Source organism: Jatropha curcas, chromosome 6 (genome assembly GCF_041381405.1).
Source record: "Jatropha curcas cultivar XTBG-Jc1 chromosome 6, XTBG_Jcur_1.0, whole genome shotgun sequence".
NCBI lineage: Eukaryota > Viridiplantae > Streptophyta > Magnoliopsida > Malpighiales > Euphorbiaceae > Jatropha > Jatropha curcas.
The window spans coordinates 21,718,843-21,742,314 of NC_143156.1; the positions used below are offsets into that span (position 1 = coordinate 21,718,843).

The 23,472-nt window shown below is 34.2% G+C and overlaps 1 long non-coding RNA gene across 9 annotated transcripts; it reads left to right on the forward strand.

The window, feature by feature from the left end:
* The first annotated feature begins 831 nt into the window (after positions 1-831).
* LOC110010334 (uncharacterized) lies at positions 832-20,532 on the forward strand. 9 transcript variants are annotated; one of them, XR_016321423.1, is made up of 5 exons: positions 882-3,219; positions 3,395-3,450; positions 18,456-18,519; positions 19,464-19,547; positions 20,242-20,532. It is a non-coding gene; the product is annotated as an uncharacterized LOC110010334 (long non-coding RNA). The 9 variants fall into 9 exon arrangements; XR_016321427.1 differs by having other exon boundaries at positions 3,398-3,450; XR_016321426.1 differs by lacking the exon at positions 18,456-18,519.
* The last annotated feature ends 2,940 nt before the right edge of the window (positions 20,533-23,472 follow it).

Genomic DNA, 23,472 nt, shown 5'->3' on the forward strand with positions numbered 1-23,472 from the left:
TTCATTAAATAAATGGCTTTTATTAATATCTTGACGAGTTAAGTGTAAAAAAAGGTACAATAACTTTTATTAATTAAATTTTTAATATGCATGTTTTGTCAAACTATGTAAACAAAATAGGATGAACGTAGTATTATATAATCACTAGCTAATACTATAACATTATGTTACTACTTATAATAAATATATTACTATTTATTTATTCCTTTTATTCAAAATAAAATAAATAAATTGTAAATTTATGTAGTAAATTTATCCGGAAATTAATTTTAAAAACTTAATTAAGTACTTAATAAAAATTTAGGGATGAAATTAAGTACTTATCAAATTAAACATGAAATCTGTCTCAAAAAATGCATCTATCCCATCGTGGAGGAATTTAGAATTAAGTACTTATCAAGTCAAATACCATCTGTCGCATCAATCACAACGAGCATAAAAAAAAAAAAAAAAAAAAATCTTAATTGAATAGACTAATTAAAATACATTTCTTAGAAGAATCATTCTTAATTAAATTTAATTAAATAGACTAATAATTAAAATATTTTATTATTATTAGTTTTTTGTAATTGATAATTAAAATAGTTGATCATTAATAGCTCACTTTACAATTTAGATGCACGCACAATCTTTCATTGAAACTAACTAAATACACTGATTTGGATATTTCATCAAAACTAATCAAATACACTGATTTGGGTGAGTTCATTCATATTCTTCGTTAATAAAATTAAAAATTAAATTATAAAAATAAAAATTAATAATTCATACACTTATTTTGAAATGATCCGAAATTTTAATTTTATAAGTTTTTGAATTTAAATTAATTAGGTTCTATTTTTTTTAATATTGTATTCTCTATTCGCAAACCGAACCAAAAGGAAAAATCCGAAAGCCCTTCGATCGCGATCGAACCATTGAAAAATCAAGAAAAAGGGGCTACTAGAAGCTGGTTGAGGAGAGAGAAGGGTCTTCTTCTCCTCCTCCTTCCTTCTCCTTGATGCTGACTCCCTCTCCCATCTTCTCTTTGTTCCCCAGCCACCAGCCATGAGATCCGGTGAGTGAGAGCTCTAAACTCAAGCGCTTGATGAGATGAATAACTTGGTGGTCATGGTTCGCGCGACAAGGGCCTGGATCGAGAGGAAGCTCGATCAATAGGAATCAGCACCGCTGCGATTCCATTCTCCGGGCTTTTATACGCCGATTCTGGCGAAGATAGGCCTTGGAGTGAGCTCGAATCGAATCCTGGTGATGGGGAGAGTATTTTCCCTAAGCCAATTGATGTGTGTATCGGAAAATGCTGAGGCCACCATGAACGGCGGCGGGCTTAGCTGCTGCAGGCTTGATTCCTGCCAAATGGCTCATCGGTTCTCTGAAGTGATGCCAAAATCGAACTCACCCCAAATTTCAAGCAGAGTGGTGTAGGCCTCGTGAAGTTCCGGGACATGATTTTTCGGCGTTGTGCAGTGGGTCTCCGGCAAGACCTTGAGAGGCAGAATTCCTCCTTGTCACAACGATCATGGTTCTGCAATCCGATTTTAATTTGGTGAGCTCTAGGTCTTGATATCTTGTTTTCTCACTATATTTAATTACAGTTATTAAGTTAGTTCAGTTAATTTAGTTAACATAGATTGACTCATATAATACAAATCGGGATTTAAATTAGTATAATTTATTAATACAGAAATGAAGTACTTGTTATGTTAGATCCTAATATTGAAAAGTTGAGAAACTGATTAAGTGGAGAAATTACATAATTATTGGTTGTGAATTCTTATCTAATATGTTTATCTGACTTTGGTTAATTTAATGTTAAAATTATGGATTAAATTACAACTCTGTAGTTGAGCTATGGTGAAACCAAATTGAATTTGGTATTGTGCAAGGATTATATTGTTGATGAATTGGTGTATGAGAATTATATGGTTGATTCGCTCGAAGGATGAGCCGTGTGAATTGGATGAATAGAAATATTGAATAATTGATAATATTGCTATTGTTTAAGCAGGTAGATAACCCTTTTTAGGGGATATGTTGCCAAACTTTCAGTAGCAGAAACCTAAACAATGAGATTAACTAACCTTATTTTCAGTAATTAGAATTTATGGAAATTGCTTAACAAAAGACTTATAATGAACTTAGACTAGCGTATTATAGCACATATGAATTTGGATAAGTGAGTTAGGTGTTGAAACAATGATAATGCTTGTGGATTTAATTGACAGGTGATGAGACATGTAGTTACGTGTAGTCATTATAACTGTATTTAGTAAGTAAAGTTGTAAGTGATGGAGGATGGGAATTGACTTGTGGTTGCTTGTCCAATGGATGGGCTGTGTTGGATGTTGATACAAATTTATGCATTTTATTGGTTAAATGAGAAAATTGAAAATATAGGAGTAAATCCGGTTTTAGGGGAGATTGTAACACCCCAAAATTTTAGGTCTTAAAATGGTATTACTATACCGGGTTATAAATGATATTGTCTGATAGGAAAATGATATTTATTTGATCCAAGAAGGATATTAATAATTATGGATTTAATTAGACTTTATATTAATCTTGATTAATTAAATTTGAAATATGAATTTCTTATGGTCAATTTTTATTAATAAATAATTTCATAGGGGTAGTTTAGTAATTTCACATGTGTAGAGATTTAATTTATTAAGATATGATTTATGCTCATATAGATGAGTTATGGTGCCATAAATTATTTTAGTAATTTTAATTATGTGGAGAAATAATTTATGGCATGATATGTATAAATATAGAGTTTTTATAATGTGTAGTTAGACTCAGTATAGTGTCTAATTCTAGCCTTAGGATGAGAGGAACCTAAAATAAATTCTGGCCTTCTATCTATAAGACTTTTGACCAAGTCAATCTTGTCTCTACACAATGGCAAGTTACCATATTGCCATTAATGAATTAATATGAGTATTTAGATGAGATTTTAAGATCTAATCGCCACCGTCCATTTGGAGAAATGACCAAAGTGCCTAAAACTCATATAAGATCTAAATAATCAAATGTGCTACAAACCATCTTCTTCTTCATCAAAACCCTAGCAATCCAAACCCAAGCTCTCTTTCTCTCCCCTCAATTTTTCTTCACAATACCATCAAAGACACCATTTTTTAACAAGTTCAAACACAAATATTTAAGTACCTAAGCTAAGTAACTTCTTGCATCAAAATCCCGAATTTTCACCATTTGGTAAGCTTTCTCTCACTAAAATCTATTCTATCTCTTTCTCTCTCATCTAAAATCTTAGTGATTTTTCAAACTAGTGCTAGAAATAAGTTCTCATATATTTATTTATGTTATTCATGCAGTTAGATTTAAGTTTCATTAAATCTATGTATTTATTTTAGATTTGTTTCTTTCTTAGAAGGTTCTACCTCCAAGAATAAGAGAAAAGATGTGTTAGAGGCTAGTGTTTTGGAGGTTTGTGCTATTTTTCCACCATTTTAGATATTTTAGAAATTTCTTATTTGGTTTGATGTTATTATGCAAGAAAATGTAATTTTTATGTTACTTTTGCCTTGATATATGCTTAAGTTGCATTTTTTGAGCTTAATATGCTTTATGCGGTAATTTATTTTTAGTGTCTAATCCTAGTCCGAAAATGTTGAGGTTGTCCTCCTTTTATTTTTCCTGGTTTTCATGTTATTTTTATATTATGGTGGATAGCTTTTATAATTTTATGGTATAGATGTAATATGAGCTTATTTGTGCAAAATGAGTAATTTTTCCTTGTGTTTTGCATTAGATATTTGATCATTTAGAGGGCTTTTCCTCTTTATTTTTCATGTTAAAAATTATTATCTTGATGACTAAAATGAAATATAATTGTGATTTGATGATAAGAGTATGGCAGATGTTCAAATTGATGAGAAAAATGCATTTTGATGTATTTTTACTTGGAATTAAGTGTGGGGCTGCTACCTCTCACTATTTCATATTTAATATCTTATTTTGAATTAATTATTTATGGTAATGAAACATATATTAAGGTGGGTCTCAAGTCTCATGAAGTATGATTGGTGATTTGATGATTTAAACGTGTTTTTATGTTGATGTGTTAATTAAAATGAACTTGGGGTGCAAATAGTATATTTTAATTTTATGATATGTAATGAAAATGTTAATGATGTTATATGATGTGAATTATAAGTCTAATGTGATTATTAGTGAATTATGTGACATAATTAAAGTTAAATGATAATTGGGTCAAACCCATTAGGCTAAAGCCCAATTATAAAATCTCAAGGATAAATTGGATATGTTCCATTGACTCATGACACAATACCTATGCCTTGAGGAGTTAATAGAACAAATGAATGATTTAAGGACTAAGTATAAAATTACTATGGACTTGACTATAATTAGGATGATAATTAACTAACATTGATGATGATAATCATTAGGACTTAATTAATTGACTACGTGTAGTATAATTAATTGATTAAATGATTAAAAAGGATATTTAGATTAATTAGGCGAGCTAATGGTAAATAAGGAAAATAATATAATTTTATGGCTATTAAGTTAATAGGTAGCTATTAGAACGATTTAGTAGTTAAAATAAATTAGTGGATTTAATAATCCTAATTGGGTCAATTAATTTATTAATTGATCAATTTAAGTTTTAATTATGAGAATATAATTATGAGAATATAAGAGAATATGAAAATTATGGATAAATTAGGTGGTCATTTGTCATGTTGGATTTAATACATTGTGAATGTGCCGAAGTCTTGAAAATTGTGTCAATTAATGAAAAAAAAATGATTATGTGAACGCATAGTATAATTGATAAATTAATTGAATGATATGAATTTAAGTGCCATGATTGAATATTTTGTGAAATAAAATATTCTTTATGTGCATGATATGAATTTATGTAGTTATATATGAATTATGAGATTTTAAGTATGGTTATGTACTTAATATGTGATTTTATGGAATTGAAATTATGATGAAATATTTAGTATGGAAAAATATGATTTTTATGAAAAAATGAAATTTATGAAAGAGAACATTTTTCAGTTTGTAAGAAAAGATTCCGGTGTATTTATGAGACAGTAAATTCTAAATGTTGATATGTGAATTAAGAAATGAATTAAATATAATAAATCTTTTATCAGTCCTAGTTCACTTGGTCAAGTCAGTAGTAGTATAGAGGTATGATATGCCATAGGAAAAACAGTACTGTCTACATGTGACACGTAGGGTCTTACAAGGGCTACTGAACCTCATTTTATGGATATGGCCATTTGATTCCGACTGATGGATCATTGATGTTATATAGACTTTTCGAGTCGTATTTTTATTATGGAATTCTTTGTCAACTATTTGATTCTTCTAAGTGAGCTAGTGGCCTAATTAAAGATACAGTTTTTCTTTTATAAAATAAATAAAGAATTGAATTATTGCTTTTATGGAATTATACTAAATTATGTTACTCTATGATTAAGTATGTAGTTATGATTTTATTTATTGATGGATGATTTGTAAATTTAATATTACATGTTAAATTATGCATATTTTATTACATGATTGAATTAAGCCTTATTATGTTGAATATTGTGACTCCATGATTAAATATATATTTCTACGTACATGAATACTGAACTGAATTGTATATGCTGATTAATTAAAGTAATGTTATTAAGTAATTAAATAAATAATTAATCATGCTGCTAATTATGGATTTATCCAGTTTGTTGTAGTGATATGACTATATAAGGGATTACGTGAAAATTTAGTGAAGCATGATTTAAGTGATTGTGTATTTGTTTTCGCACCGCCCCCGGGCGATCCGAAAAACTGTCAACCTTTTGCTTTGATTGTGGAAAAAGTGATTTTTTTGGATACGATGTCGATAAATCGGTCTTATAAAACATTTTGATTCGATACCCATTATTTCGGCAATGGGACCGTTTTCAATTTTATTTTATAAAAATGACTCCATTTAAACCCAATTTTATTTAAGGCCAAAATTATTTAAAAACTAGTAAGGCGAACCAAGGCGATTCTGAGTAAGGGAATTGAGTTCGGCGGCCCGTTGGAAGCCGACGCCCAGAAAAATCGGCCTCTTTTAACCTTACGATTTCTAATTTATTTTAGTTAGAAAAGCTAAATTATTTATTTACTTAAATCCAATCCGAATGAATCGAACCGAGTTCTTATATGGAAAATTAATTAATTGTCCCAATTAAATTTAGTCATTGTATCCATAATCATCCAAATCATCCAACCCAAAGCAGTTAAATCAAAATAAATAAAAGACCTGCTCTTGCCTTATGGTTAAAGGCGGGCCACAAACCGAGCCTAAAAAATACATTCTACCCGAATGAAAATTTGAACCCAAAATCCCTAAAACCAAAATCATGCATAATTACATTTTAATATTCTAAACTTAATTAAATTATAATCTGTCCATAATTGGTCATTTTCGGATTTATTGGAAAATTAAATTTTATTTTTGTACAAAATTTATTATTTTTTCGAAAGAATAAAAATGTTTCTGGATCCTAAAACAGTCGCGTCTCGCAGTTGTTCTTTGAAGAACAGTTGCGTGATGCAGCCTATAGCTGCGTGACACGGCTCTTCTGGGTAAAAGAAACGAAATTTTGGACATGAACAGTTCTGTCACGCAACTGCCAGCTCCGTTACGGATCTACTGGATGCATGACGCAACTGCTCTGGTCCGTTTCTGTTTTTAAATTATTTGTTTAAAGCGTTTTTTATTTGAATATATTTTAGGGCAACCTCGAATGACAAAAAACGAACAGAATACAATCCAATTAAGATCAAACTACTAAAACAACAATAAAATAAATAATCAATGAATAAAAAAACACAAAAGGTGTAAAGAAATTACCTAATCCTCAGATTGAGGATTGTAAACGGTTTAACGAACGAAGGTTACAGCGATCCAGAAGCTTCGTCACCAAGGATTTAAGCATTTACTCTTTTCTATTTTTTTTCTCTCTTTTTTAGTTTAATTCACCTAAAATTGATCTCTAATGGCAATTCTCCTTCAAACGAACTCAAAAGAGCTTTTTGGAGGAAAATGTGGCCGCACAATGCGTTTTAGGGTTTCTTAAAAATCGTCCCGAATTGTACTTAACGTGAGAAAAAAGATCTATTTATATAAGTAGGGCACAGAGCACAGCTGCGTGACGCATCTGTTAGCTGCGTGATGTGGTTTACTTGCTGTATCAGAGCTACATGTCGTTTAATACAAAAATGGCATGTAGTCTAACATAGCTGCGTGATGCAGCACAACTATGACCCAGTCAGATACTTACAATTGATTTTATTTAAATCCTTGGAATAAAAGACTTCTAGATAGCATTAACCCATCATTCCACATCCTCGTATCATCATTGGATCATGCGGGGGATAAAAATACGCGTCAACAGTTTGCCCCCCCACTTTATCATTAATTGTGGAAACGATTAATGTTAAAGTGGCCTACTGACGCGCCTTCAATCTTGGCTTGAATTTGGTCACTTCCAAAGCTCAGTCTGATCGGTTTTGTTGGCTCCAGTCGGATCGGTAATGATCTCCAAAACTCGGTCTGATTGGTTTTGAAGATACCTTCGAAGCTCAGGCTGATTGGCTAGAAGGATTTTGATTTGATTGCCCTTATCAACTTCGTAATCCACCATCATTAATTAGGAAAAGGACTGACTCGATCCGCTTCGTAATGCATCATCACGAATAGAGAAAAGGATCCAAACAGCTTCGTAATTCATCATCACTGCTTGACCTGAAAACATTTGCAAAAGAAAAGAGCAATTTCTGTGTACAAACAAATCTTGCCTTTATTAGATATTGGAGCATCACATGCCCCCATGCATTAATAACCATAAATTTTGAAATTTGGTTGGCTCGAAAGATTTGAATTTACCTGAATGCTCCAGTCGGACTACATCAGCGTTCTAAGCATCGACAGTCATCTTGCCACATTCAAGATGATTTTGAAAATGGCAATTTCTGTATACAAACAGATCTCGCCTTGGTAGGTCTAAAGAGCAATTTCTGTATACAAACAGATTTTGCTTGGTGCAATTTCTATATACAAACAGATTTTGCTTTATCCAAAGCTCGGTTTAATCGGCTTTGTTGTTCATCTCCTCAGCTCGGTGTAATCGGCTTTAGGGGATTTGGAAAGAATCCAAAGCACGGTATAATCGGCTTTGTTGTTCACCTCCTCAGCTCGGTGTAATCGGCTTCAGGGGATTTGGAAAGAATCCAAAGCACGGTGTAATCGGCTTTGTTGTTCACCTCCTCAACTCAGTGTAATCGGCTTGAGAGGGTTTGAAAAGAATCCAAAGCACGGTATAATCGGCTTTGTCCACCTCCTCAGCTCGGTGTAGTCGGCTTTGGAGTGTTTGGTTGTGTCCAAAACACAGTGTAATCGGCTTTGTCCACCTCCTCAACTCGGTGTAATCGGCTTTGGAGTGTTTGGTTGTGTCCAAATCACAGTGTAATCGGCTTTGTCCACCTCCTCAGCTCGGTGTAATCGGCTTTGGAGTGTTTGAGATTGTCCTGATCAACTTCGTAATCCATCATCATTAACCAGGAAAAGTATTGACTCGATCCGCTTCATAATACATCATCACGAATCCAGAAAAGATCCAAACAGCAAAGCTCAGTCTAATCGGCTTTGTCGTTCACCTCCTCAGCTCAGTCTAATCAGCTTTAGAGGGTTTGAGATTGTCCTGATCAACTTCGTAATCCATCATCATTAACTAGGAAAAGGATTGACTCGATCCGCTTCGTAACGCATCATCACGAATCGAGAAAAGGATCCAAACAGCTTCGTAATTCATCATCACTGCTTGACCTGAAAACATTTGCAAAAGAAAAGAGCAATTTCTGTGTACAAACAGATCTTGCCTTTGTTAAATGTTGGAGCATCACATGCCCCCATGCGTTAATAATCATGAATTTTGAAATTTGAAATTTTGCATCAGGGCAAAAGATTTTATTTTTGCCTCTAGTTTGGAATCCATCCCGAGACCAAAATATTATCTTTTAAGCAAACCTTGAAAATTTTATTTTTTCATCCGTTGCAACTTTGAATTTAACGAAAGTCTTTTAAATTTTAGCAAAAATTGCTAAATTTTTCTAGTTTCAAATTTTCAGGTATACTTTTCCTGATGCGGTGTTTGAGAGAAAACTTACCTGAGGGTATCTGATGATTTTGCCCCCTGTGTGGCGAGTTGATTGAAGTATACGAGCCGCACACTGACTGCAAATTGATTTTTTTTTTTTTTGGGACTTTGCTTTGTTCCTGCACAAAGAGAACAAAACCACAGAAACGAAAAAGGAGGCATCCCACCCACTTGCAAGAGCGGTCCACCTTGTTAACATGGGCATAAATGCCCATCAACTTTATTCCAAAATGGACAAAAGACAATACAATAAAATGAAAGCCAACCAAAACCACAAAAACAAAAAGGATTTATACTTTTTTTTTTTTGAAAAGATGAGGCGGCCATTTTATCACCTGCATCATTCAGAAAGAGATAAAATATGCAACTTCTTCATGTATGCATGAGCCTATTTAAGTGCTAGGGACTTTTGTTCATGGTCTTTCTTTATTGATCCGTCCAAGGAAACCACCGGGGAAAATAGCATTTGACCTCTTGATCAGTGTCTAGGAGGATCCAATACCCGGGCAGGACCAATAGTAAAAAATCTTCAAAACAAATGAGCAAATTCTGACGTTATAGGCAGAGAGAAAGGTATTGTAATCAACGATCATGCCCTAGAAACAAAAGGGAAGAAGAATTTGAGAATCGAGCTCTTTATTGCTCTTACTTGTAATATCCCTTTCCGGTCCACCCGTTAACTCGACTGAACCGGGCCGAGATGCTACAATCTGGTTGAACCTATGTCCTTTCATGCTAATATCATTATGTATGCTGAATATGATGTCAGGCTATTGCTTTTTACATTATTTTTATATATAGATATGTACTTAATAGTTACAAGACATTAAACTAGTTTTCAAAATGAAATGGGCCCAACTATATGCCCTGTATATGCTATCAGTATAGACAAAACCAAAATATCAAATTGAGTAGCTACCCTGAAGACTGGGTCTTCCAAAGATGAACTGCAGCAGTTGTAAGATGATTCTCTACGGTCCAGTTCCAAAACCTACGAGTTAAACAAGTAACTCGCTGAGCAAATAAAGCTCAGTGGATATCTCAACTTATAAATAAACATGCAAGCACACATATCATTATACTTTCATGATATCAATGTATAAATAACATATAAGCACATATTGCATTAGCTTTTCAGTAGTTTACTTACTGTTCATTATGCTGTATGACTTATGAAATTTTTACATCATATAATTGAGAAATAATATAATCTCCGAACTGTATGGCTCCATAAGGTTACAGTGAAACCGAAGAAATAAGAAGAACTGTATGAATACTGTATGAAACTGGATGAATACTGGATGGCTGGGCTGATATGGCCCATATATAATCATATCCACTCAACGACCTGTAGCCGGAGTACCAAACTGTATGGGGCGCAGATCTGCTATCCTATGTCGCGACATAGTCTTATCTACATGGTTTCTGCTTAACCTCAATGGAGCATATTATCTTTATTTCAAGAATACAAAACAAAAGCATATTCAATTCTTCATCAAATTCATAACCCATGTTGTTTACCTGTATGCTGTCTCATTCTTTCATGCTTTAAGAGGATATCATAGATAAATCGAAGTAAATGCACATAATTGATAATTTGCATGGAAATCTAATTGATGCACCCGTGAGGCAACTTGTACCAATCATTAGATAACTTAATTTCTACCGGTCAGTTTAAGGAATTTATTGCTGTTAATTTAACTCAACTCAGAAGGTTCAAAATCAGTAGTAAATCTTAGGTTGCATGAAGCTACATATGCATGCCAACAACATTTCTAATGTGGCCTTGAAATATGACAGGGCAGCCTGCACATGTTTCACAAATTCTAGCATAACTCTATATTCAGAAGTCCAATTGCAGTAATTCTAAATTCTATTGTTAGCTAACACATTAAGGTACAACTTTGTCTTCTATCACATCTCTGAATTACGTTGGTAAGGTAGTCAAATATTGAGCTCAAGTAGCAACTGCCAGTCTGCCCAGCTGTTGGTTTCCAGCCTGCATAGTTTGTACTATTGTGGTCATATCTCTCAATTTATAACTCCAATTTAGGTGATTCTACATTCTATGGTTAGATAACACATTAGGCTACAAATTTGTCTTCTACCACATCTCTTAATTACGTTGGTAAGGTAGTCAAATATTGAGCTCAAGTAGCGACTGCCAGTCTGCCCAGCTATTGGTTTTCAGCCTGCACAGTCTGTACTATTTGGGTCATATCTCTCAATTTATAACTCCAATTTAGGTGATTCAAAAACTCATGGACAGCTAAAACATATAGGAACAAATAACTCTTCTATACCACTTCCTAATTCCATCGTTAAACAGAGTCAAAATCAGGGTGAAGTTACTGGTCAGTAGTCCAACAAACTTGGTTCAGCATGAAATCAATATCTACTTCATTCATTCAATTCATCCCATGCTTTATCACCATTTACAGACCTCTAATTCAACATTCAGCAATATATGTTTTCATTATCAACACACTACACAAGTGTTCATGCAAGAAAATGTGAAAAACTAAAAGAGATATCAAACCTTCAACCAAAAGAGCTTTAAAGCTTCTTCTTAGCTTCCTTTTCCTCCTACTTTGAGCTCCCCTCTCCTATACATAATAACTCTTATAAATCATCTAAAATATCACAAAAGTATGAACTTTAAGAAAAGCTACTTACTTGGATAGAGTTCTAGGTTGAATTTAGTGTTTAAATCACATGAAAATTGATGGAGAAAGGAAGGAGATGAAGAGAAAGATGAAGGAGATAAAGAGGAAGATGAAGATGAAGAAGGCGTTGAAGATGAAGATGAAGAAAATGAAGAAAGCAAACTGAAATGGAAGTCTCGTATACTTCCCAACTATCTCTTTAATTGTATGGTACAATTACCAAATAATACCTACATTTTCTACATGTTACATTTTAATACCTCAACTTTATATTTTAGTGCAAGTAAGTCCTACTCCTTATACTTTGATCTTTTTGTTTTATGCAAGTAAGTCCACTTCTCTTACTTATTTAAGTTACATCCCATTCTACCCACTCTGGAGTTAAATGGCTCGAATCGGGTTCTAGTTCGGCCCTACTCGACTCGACTCTATGCAACGACTCGATTCAGTAGGATGTCATATTACTTCTTTCAACATCATATAGAAGTAAAGAGAAACTACTTTAATACAATGGTCGTTCATGCTAACTACTCATTCGCCTATTCCCCTTCTAGTCAGGTTGATGACATTGAGCAACCGGTTGCAAGTATGTCACGAATGCATGGCATAGATTTTGCATTTAACCTAAGCACCATGCGTTAATCTCAAAATTTTTATTTTTATTATTTTTTTTAAACTCTAACTTTTGCCTAGGCCGCCCTTTACGGGTTTTCAACCTAGCGAGCTCGTTTCTTACCTAGGTCGCCGTTTTCGGGTTTTCAACCTAGCCCCTTCTTTTTTTTTCTTACTTTTTTTTTTTTTTTTTATAATCGAAATCATCATCTCAGATATAGAACTTTTGATCTGGTCCTGATTAACGATCTGATTAAAAGGCTTTCCTTTCAAAGTGACCAATTCAGCGGCACCCTTGTCCAACAGTTTCTGAATTCTGAACGGTCCATGCCAGTTGGGTCTGAATTTCCCTCCAAGATGACGTCTGCTTGGAAGTGGAAACCATTGTCTGTAACTATGTGATGAGGAGCACCATAGCGACAGAAAATGTTCCGCTCGATAGATCTAGCCACTTGTTTGACAGTCAACAAATAAAACGGACTTTTTTTGGAAGACTCACTTTTGGCTTTTTTTCTTCTTTTTTCTTTCTTTTTCTTTCTTTTTCTTTCTTCTTTTTTTTTTTCAACTATCACATTATCATTTTTTATTTTATCATCATTTTTCTTTTTCCTTTTTTTCTTTTTTTTGTCCGTAAGGGAATACATCCCATTCTGGCAGCACTATTGATCAGAAATTTATATGTGGAAGAGGGAAGCCATCTTTGGGCGAGGCTGTAGTCGACACAGACTCTTAGTCTCCCATCTTTCTTGAGTACCGAGACTATGTTTGCTAACCACTCAGGTTAATGTACTACCTCCAAGTAATCTGCATCTAGCTGCTTCTGAACCTTAGCCTTGATCTTGTTTTGCCACTCTGGTTTGACCCGTCTTCTTTTTCGCTTTACTGGCTTGATGTTTGGATCGGTAGGAACGAAATGCTCTGTTGTTGGCTTATTGACCTTCGGTATATCAGCATAACTCCAGACAAAAACATCTGAAGTCCAGTTAAGACATTCTTGGAGATCGTTTCTGAGCTCAAGCTTAAACTCTGATCCGATTTCGATTACTTTGGGATTTTCGACGGTGCTTAGGTTAAATGCAAAATGATGCAATGCATTTATATCAAACATGCGTGTGGTATAATCAATGCCATGAACATAACAATCAGGAGAAATAAGAAAATAAGTAATCAAATTCATTCCCATTGATTGAAATAGTAAATAAAATCCATCCATATTGTTCTCAAAACAACATTCAGAAAAAACAAAAAGCAGGATTAAAAGCTTGTTCAATTCATTAACTTTAATGGTTTCCGGGCGTTGGCTTGCTACGCTCAGGAGGCTTGGTGATCTTCCCACTGTCTATCAAGTCTTGTATGTCATGTCTGAGTCTGAAGCAACTATCAGCAGAATGACCTTTGCACTGATGGTATTCACAGTCTTGATCAACAAACTTGCCCTGAATAGGCCTAGATGGATTAATGGGTAACTTTGACAGTACATCATTCTTGATGCAGGACCTCATAACCGTGCTTAAAGGTCTACCCAAATCAGTGAATTCCCTTCGCACTTTTTCACTAACAGCTCCAACTATATTGCTACTCCCCGACTGGTTCGTAGCAGCATTACCAGCACTTCTATTCTGACCACTGTGGGAAGACCGGTAATTACCAAACCCCAGGTTTTTCTTTTCCTCTTCTTTGTACAGCTCTTCAATATTCAGTCCAGCCCTTTGCACCAGAGAAAATTCGGTGAGAGGCTGAGCCAACATCCTTTCCTTGAAGTACGGTAACAAGCTTCGGCTGAAAATCCGGATCAGCTCTTGATCCTTTGGCTTATTCTGGACCATGAACAGCTTTGTCCTCCATCTTCTATAATAATCAGAGAAACTTTCATCCTTTCCTTGCTTTAAGCTCTCCAGATCACGAAGACTAAACTCATCGCTTTCATCTGTCCTGAAGTGCTTGAGAAAAGCAGTCTGAAGCTTGACCCAATCTCTCTGTGTCTCCACATCCAAACCGTCATACCACCTTCTATAGCTCTTGTGCAGTGTCTGAGGAAATGCCCATAACACATCCTCCTCATCATACCGGTTCATCTGAGCAACACGAATGAACTCGGACAAATGGGACCTCGGGTCATTATCTCCTTCAAATAGGGTATGTTTGAAGGTCTTGGAACAAGTAGAGTTTGTGGGCTTCAAGACATATTCAGCCACATGGAAATTGGTGACTGGATCCTTTTCTTTCGAAGTAGACATCTTCTCCACCTTATCATTCAGTTCTGCTAGCTGCTTGATCAGATCATTCTCAGCTGGACTAACATTATCAGCTGACGCTTGGTTACCCAAAGCGGGTTCTGGAGCCTCCCTTTTCGCAGCTATAGGGGAAGAAGTTTGATTACTTGCAGAAGGAGGAACTTGATTCTGTGCCCTCTCTTGAGCAAAAGCAGCAACTATTATATCAGTTGTAGCCTTTAAATGGGCCGGAGAAAAGCTAGTCTCATTCACAGTGTTGTCAGCCATCTCAACTATAACCAGATCTAAATCAGGAACTGAATCAGACGAACTTGAACTGACCACAGAACTAATCGGAGTATGCTCAGGGATTGGGGACGCTCTGACCAGGCGTTGACCAGGCTGTCGGTGCCAAACTCTCGAAGTGGTTTCTCGGGACGGATCAATTTTGGCTGATAGATAAATAAAAGGACTTGAATTAAAGAGGTTCTGCATGCATGCATGAAAAATAGAGGCATATAGGATGAGGAATGCAAATCTAATGTGCTAATAACCGGTATGGAAATAAGATCTCGTTTTCGACGAGTGGACCTAAAATTCGGCATGAATAACACAGCAATAATTTACTTTGTACTCAAACATTTCTGGCATTATCTGTTGTCGACCGTTCCTTGTGGATTTTACAGACGGCGATCTTCTCTCGAGTCCCTAATTTTTGCCTTGGAATGAAAGAATTTCCAAGCGGCATATTTCTTATTATTTTTTTGTTTTTGGTGTCCTTAACTTTTGCCTTTGGGACAGATGGTCCCAAGCAGGATCTTATCTTGATTGATTATTTTTTGTTTTTTTTGCACTCTCACGCTTGCTTTCAGATAATGCGAGAAATGTGAAAATACAAAGGAATCGCAACTCCCTTATAATTCCCTTTACTTTTTGGGAATTAATTCACCATAAACGCTTGCATTATGTTATTCAAAACGAATTAGAGGTCCACTCTCAAAATCAAGGGTCAAACGTCCATACCGAAAATTAGCCCTTATTAATGCATGGCTGAAAAGATAATATCACGTGATGCATGAATGTCACAGTATATGAACAGTTTATAACACACAGGGGAACGAGATTAGGAAATGCGTGCCTTCCAACCTTATCTCTCCCACACACGAGTTCTGTTGGTAAAATTTCGACATCTGTTCCCTAGGATTTGGTCTAATCTCGATAACTAGCAGGGGGTTTTGAGATTGACGATATAAGCTCTCGGAATGAATGCAACAGAACAACAACAAATAGATTCAGGTTTTTCCTTAGGGGAAGTAACTAAGGCTTTCAACTACATGCATGGGCTTTGGTCCATTGGGCTTACAAAGTCCGGGTTCCGCAAACAGGATTCAGGCTTTTACATGGGCCTACTCCTTTTGACGCACCGTTTAAGGCACTAGGCTTGCGGTTGGTAAAATTGCTAATTCTCGGGTGGATGTGCCTAAAACGCAAGGTTTAGGCTAGATCCACCTCCGAAGTAAATAATGATACCGAGGGATAATTTGGGTAGAAAGTGGTGGGAAGAGAGAAATGCAGTATGAATGCAAGAACTTAGAGAAATAAAGGAAAGCAAATAAACACACAAGGACGATTAAAGAATTTTCCACGGCTTTGTAACCAATTTTATTTACAATTTTAAAAATCGTAGTTTAGAGTTAATTCCTAATTGCAACCAACTAGTTATTAAAAAATAACCGGGGACTAGTGGATGCATCCCCAGTGAAGTCGCTAATCTGTTTTCGCACCTCCCCAGGGCGATCCGAAAAACTGTAAACTTTTTGCTTTGATTGTGGAAAAAGTGATTTTTTTGGATACGATGCCGATAAATCGGTCTTATAAAAAATTTTGAGTCGCCACCCATTATTTCGGCAATGGGACTGTTTCTAATTTTATTTTATAAAAATGACTCCATTTAAATCCAATTTTATTTAAGGCCAAAATTATTTAAAAACTGGTCAGGCGCACCAAAGCAATTCTGGGTAAGGGAATTGGGTACGCCAGCCTGTTGGAAGCCGACGCCGGGAAAAATCGGCCTCTTTTAACCTTACGATTTCTAATTTATTTTAATTAGAAAAGCCAAATTATTTATTTACTTAAACCCAACCCGAATGAATCGAACCAAGTTCTTATATGGAAAATTAATTAATTGTCCCAATTAAATTCAGTCATTGCATCCATAATCATCCAAATCATCCAATCCAAAGCAGTTAAATCAAAATAAATAAAAGATCCGCTCTTGCCTTATGGTTAAAGGCGGGCCACAAACCGAGCCTAAAAAATACATTCTACCCGAATAAAAATTTGAACCCAAAAACCCTAAAACCAAAATCATGTATACTTACATTTTAATATTCTAAACTTAATTAAATTATAATCTGTCCAGAATTGGTCATTTTAGGATTTATTGGAAAAATTAAATTTTATTTTTGTACAACATTTATTATTTTTTCGAAAGAATAAAAATGTTTCTGGACCCTAGAATAGTCGCGTGACGCAGCCTATAGTTGCGTGACGCGGCTCTTCTGGGTAAAAGAAACGAAATTTTGGACATGAACAGTTCCGTCATGCAACTGCCAGCTCCGTTACGGATCTACTGGATGCGTGACGCAACTGCTCTGGTCCGAATTCTGTTTTTAAATTATTTGTTTAAAGCGTTTTTTATTTGAATATATTTTAGGGCAACCTCGAATGACCAAAAACGAACAGAATACAATCCAATTAAGATTAAACTACTAAAATAAGAATAAAATAAATAATCAATGAATAAAAAAACACAAAAGGTGTAAAGAAATTACCTAATCCTCAGATTGAGGATTGTAAACGGTTTAACGAACGAAGGTTACGGCGATCCAGAAGCTTTGTCACCAAGGATTTAAGCATTTACTCTTTTCTCTTTTTTTTTTTCTCTCTTTTTTAGTTTAATTCACCTAAAATTGATCTCTAATGGCAATTCTCTTTCAAACGAACTCAAAAGAGCTTTTTGGAGGAAAATGTGGCCGCACAATGCGTTTTAGGGTTTCTTAAAAATCGTCCCGAATTGTCCTTAACGTGAGAAAAAAGATCTATTTATATAAGTAGGGCACAAAGCATAGCTGCGTGACGCGGCTTACTTGCTGTATCAGAGCTACATGTCGTTTAATACAAAAACGGCATGTAGTCTAACATAGCTGCGTGACGCAGCTATGACCCAGTCAGACACTTACAATTGATTTTATTTAAATCATTGGACTAAAAGACTTCTAGATAGCATTAATCCATCATTCCACATCCTCGTATCATCATTGGATCAGGCGGAGGCATAAAAACACGCGTCAACAGTGTTAAATGTTGACTGATGAATATTTTAATTGGTGATTTAATAGTTATTAACTATTGATTATGATTACTTTGAACTGGTAAATAATTTATGATATTCAAATGATGATTATGAAAGTTTTGGCATCTGATTAAACTGTGATATAAATGCTGACTATGTTTAATTAGCCTATGAATAGACTACATTATGAAATGTTTCATAATATGCCCTGGGATTTTATTATGTTATAAATTTGTGAATTTATGATTATATGCTTATGTGTGATTTCTTATGAAATGAGGAAATCAACACCACTAAGCTTTATGCAAATTTGTGAATTTATGATTATATGCTTATGTGTGATTTCTTATGAAATGAGGAAATCAACACCACTAAGCTTTATGCTTAGAGCGTTAGATTGTATCACGCGCAGGTGGTAGATGGTGGTTGCAGAAGAATAGTAAGATGGGTGCTTCAGAGTAGTGGATAAATTATAAGTAATTATAATGATTTGATTTATTATGGAATTAATATGATGATTTATGGAGTGTTATATCTTAATTATTGTATCATCTTAGAGTCATATATATAAGATAGTGCAATAATGATTATAACTCCTCTGGATAAGTTATTATGAGATCATTTATTTAAAAATTCTTGAATGTTATATTTGAGGTAATTCATTTATGAGAAAATATTATGGGTAATGAAATATGGATTCTATATGGATTATTGATTCTATAATTGATGTTGAATATTATATTGGGGAAACTGAGTTAAAAATTATAATTGGATCATGGATGATTTATAGAAGTGCTTTAATGATTTTTCTGATATAATGAGATATTTATAATATAGGGAAAATGCTTGGAGTCCTTTAGAAGTATTTCTGAGAAATTTTCTAAGTTGTATTTTAGAGACTCTTAAATTTATGGATGTTAAGATATAATATTGAAGGAAGGTTTTAGTCTAAGATTTAAATAGTGGCTCTATGCCTTCGGCACAAAATTGTGACACTTATAATCTAGTCTTATGGGATCGAACAATGGGTGTTATAGAGATGCTGTCAGATTTTTGGTAAGGTAGTTGGATGGATAATATAGAATAAGAGACTTAGCCTCGAAGAAAATATAAACTAGAAGAATAATAAAGATAACAAAACTAATCAAATATTTTGGGAAACTAAAATAGTCGAATCGAAACGTAGAACTTAGGCTAGCACATATATATATATATATATATATATATATATATATATATATAGATTAGAATAGATAACTTAGGAGTGGGAAACCGAAATAAAGAATTTATGTTAATTCAAAATATCTAGATTAAATAATTCGAAAAAAAAAAAGATTAGATACACTATTATTGAAATCAGAATCTAGAAATAACAATTAGGTATGATGAATGATAAATTTATTTCAATTCTTTTCTTTAGATATTGTTGGAAGTCTCAAGGAATCAAATGTTGGATAACAGGATATCGGAAGAGAAGCACAACGTCTAGCTAAACTATAAAGCTGTGAGTAGTGTTAGATGATTCATATCATCCACCTGCATTTTGTATTTATGCATGCACGCTAAATGTTATACATGCATTACTTGGTTTATTGTTGTTTGTGCTGCACTCTGTTGCTATTGAATATTATTTGATTAGTTGTGGCGTGCTACTTATGAGCTTTGTTTGCGTGAAATTGGAATAAAGTGGGTCATCGTTGGGTTTGTGAGGGTGATCTTTGATACCATTGGCTATGTATGGGGAGATCGGTGCCCTCACGTGCATGCATCTGATGAAATATGATACGGATGATATGGAAAACCAAAGGGTGGCCTCCTGTTGGTATGGGAAAGAAAAGAGAGTATAAAAAAAATGAGAGATTAGTCAAGTGAGGTTGAGATCGATCGGCCATGTATGGGGATCGATTCCCTGGTGCACACATAATGAGAGGGTGGACCACATGTGAGGACAGCTCATCAGGGTTTTGGGTGATGCCACTGACCAATCTCCACTTGATGTGATTATATGAAGGTGTAATATTTGTGATTGTTGTTGCTATGCCATTTGCATGATCGACGTTATGGTTATATAACTAGTTGAATGACTATTGAATTAAATATGCATTTGTGTGATTGTGTGGGTTGAGAAAGTTATCTAATCTTACTCACTAAGTTGAGGCACTTACCCTTGCCTTAATATTTTTTTTTCCAAGTTACAGGTCTTCCAAGATCTCATTATCCTCTATCATCGGATGTCTAGAAGATACCTTGATAAATATTTTGAAATTTTAAGTTCTTAGATTGTTCCGCAATTACGATAGTCACGTATAATGAATCTAGAAAACTATTGATGTATTACCTATTAAACTTTCTATTATGTAAATATTAATATGGGCATAGAGAACTTTGGAAATTGGTGTATTATTGAATATGATGGCACGAGCCAAGCAACCCCAAGACTTATGATATTTAACTATTGATAATATTCGCTCGAGGCCATTTCTGTCGAATAGGAATTTATTTAGTATATTTTTGGTTTACGACGGGCTTTAGTGGTTTTAAACCTACCCATGTCTTAGTACTGATCCGGCCCAAGGTAATGGGTCGTGACATATTTAGAACTCAAATTAGGAAATAATAGCAAGTAATAATAGTGAATTTATTAGACATACTTATTGCTATTAATTTGTATAGCTTTTGTTTCGAGTAGGAATTTTTAGGAATTTTCATAAAGCTTGTTTAACATGTCTCTTTTATTGGGCAAGGGGTGCCTAATCCATCTTAAAGCTCTGTTAAGAGGTTTGTAATTTATGACCAATCTTAGGACACCTCTTTCTAATTCAGCAGCATTTTCTACATAGAACGTTGAACGGCTCTATGGGCTTTGGCTTTTCCTGATTAGCCCTTTAGCTTCTAATTCAGCTATTTCCTTCTTGCAAATTTCTAAATGCTTTGGACCCATTGCAATGGGCCTAGCCTTTGTGGGAATCATTTTTTCATTAAAATTAGGCTCATATGGTAATTTTACCACATGGCGTTTTCTTTCCCAAAAGGCAGTTGGGCTTTCAGAGCAAACTGTCTTTTCTAATTCTTCTTGAATTGCCTTAATTTGGTGCTGAATTTTTTCTTCATTAATTTTTTCTTTTATTACCCTAAATGATACTTCTTTTTTTAGGGAATTTATAAATTTTCCTTTTCTTTTAATGTTATTCTTTATCAAATATATCTCTTTTATTTTTGGCTGAGAGATAAAGTACAAGGTAATTTCTTTACCTTCTAGCTCGATTGTTATCCCATCTTTCGATATTTTCTTTATCAGATACAGCATATGGAGGAACGGGTTACCTAAAATAACAGGATGAGATAATCCTTTAACCATTAAAAATGGTATTTGGAAACATATCCCATTATTGCAGACGACTTTATTATTTAACTTGTATTTCACCATCATTTTGCTTCCATCTGCAGTGTTTAGTTCCTCCGTGGTTTTGGAGAAATATCTAAAAGGAACTAATCCTTCATTTATACAGTTCAGATCTGCTCCCCAATCAATTAGAGCAATAGTATGAAATGCATATTCTTTATGGACAACTATGGTTACTTTAGTGTGCCATTTTTGAGTAAATACTTTGTCTACTAAGTTGACAAAGCGGAGATTGTTTATTTCGAAGGGATCCTTTTCCGATTCTTTAGGATCAAATTCTCTGTCTTCTTTATTGAGTAGTTCTATCATGACTACTCTTTCTTTCAAATTTAGAATTTCTGCTTTTAATATATTTATTTCAGCTCTTAATTCTTTAATTGTAGGCTCTCGTTGTTTCTTGGTATTTTTAATTCTTTCAAATATTTCATGAATATCATAAGGAGCCTCTCTATCTTCTATTTTCTTGAGAAGAGGTTCTCCAGAAGATTCTGGTTTTTCTTTATTCATTTCTAAATAATTTTCTAACTGCATTCTTCTTTCTTCTTGATTTGTGATTTTATCTATTAAATCCAGAATTAGGTTATCTTTCTTTGTGAGTACCAGAAGTCCATTCATGGTACAGAGTAACTTATAATAGTCACAATTTCCATCGCAGTATGAGTTTTCTTTAGACTCGACTCTAGCTTTTATCTTTTTCACAGCCAGAGTATGGCTTTGTGTCCACTCAGATGGATTTTTCTTGAGCCGTTGAAATAATGGCTCAGCATCATGAGCCAATTCTTTGTAAAAATCTGAGACAGTTTAGAATCCTTAAGAACCTCTGCAATTGAGTCTTGTCTTTAATTTAATTAAGAAATTTATCTGCAAACTCAATTGCTCTATCTATAGGGATGATAGTTCCTGCTTCTATGTTATGTCCCAAAAATCAAACTTTGGTTTGGAATATTTTCATCTTCTTTGCTGACACTACCAAACCATTGTCTTTTACCACCTTTATAAATGCTTTAAGGTATTTGAAATGTTGCTCAATTGTCCTGGAAAAAATCAAAACATCATCAATATAGACAATTGAAAAAGTAGTGTAAGGATTGAATATATCATTCATAATTTTTACAGAGCCATTATTTCAACGGCTCAAGAAAAATCCACCTGAGTGGACACAAAGCTATACTCTGGCTGTGAAAAAGATAAAAGCTAGAGTTAAAACTCTTCCCTGTCTAGCTATTCCTAACCCAGAAGCCTTTAAGATTGTAGAAACAGACACTTCAGATAAAGGCTATGGCGGAATATTGAATCAAATAATAAATGATAAAGAATCCCTAGAAAGATTTACTAGTGGAATCTGGACAGGACCTAGAGTAAACTACTCCATAGTCGAAAAAGAAATTTTATCAATAGTGCTCTGTGTCTAGAAGTTTGAGTCAGATTTGCTAAGTCAAAAATTTTTAATAAGAGTAGACTGCAAGAGTGCTAAAGAAATTTTACTCAAAGACGTAAAGAATATAGTTTCTAAACAAATATTTACTATATGGCAGGCAATATTATCGGTTTTTGATTTTTGATCTTGAATTTATTAAAGGAGAAAATAATTCATTGCCTGATTTTCTAACTCATGAATTTCTTACAGGAACTCAATAAAGAAACGTTGAGTTCAAAAAGAAGCCTAGAAATCTCTTTATCTTGTTCTAAAGATCCAGACAAATCAAGAAAAGAAGCTTATGAAGCAGATATTAGAGGACCTAATGAAGAAGGCCTCCCAATAATTCCAATTTACCACTCTCATCTGGTGCCCATTATTTAAAAGACATGCAGAATTGCCACCTTACGAGGTTGCAAAAATCTATACTCAAAATCACTTCACTTATCCTTATCTTCCAAAAGATTATTTGTTCTACGAGTCCATTTTGGAAAAACTGGTTTGATAACTTTTACACTGACAGTGAGAGGAGAAGGAGAACGGGCCTATAGTAAATTTATAATTAAGAGAGTGTTTCTCAAGAAGACTAGGGTGACGATCCATTCCAAA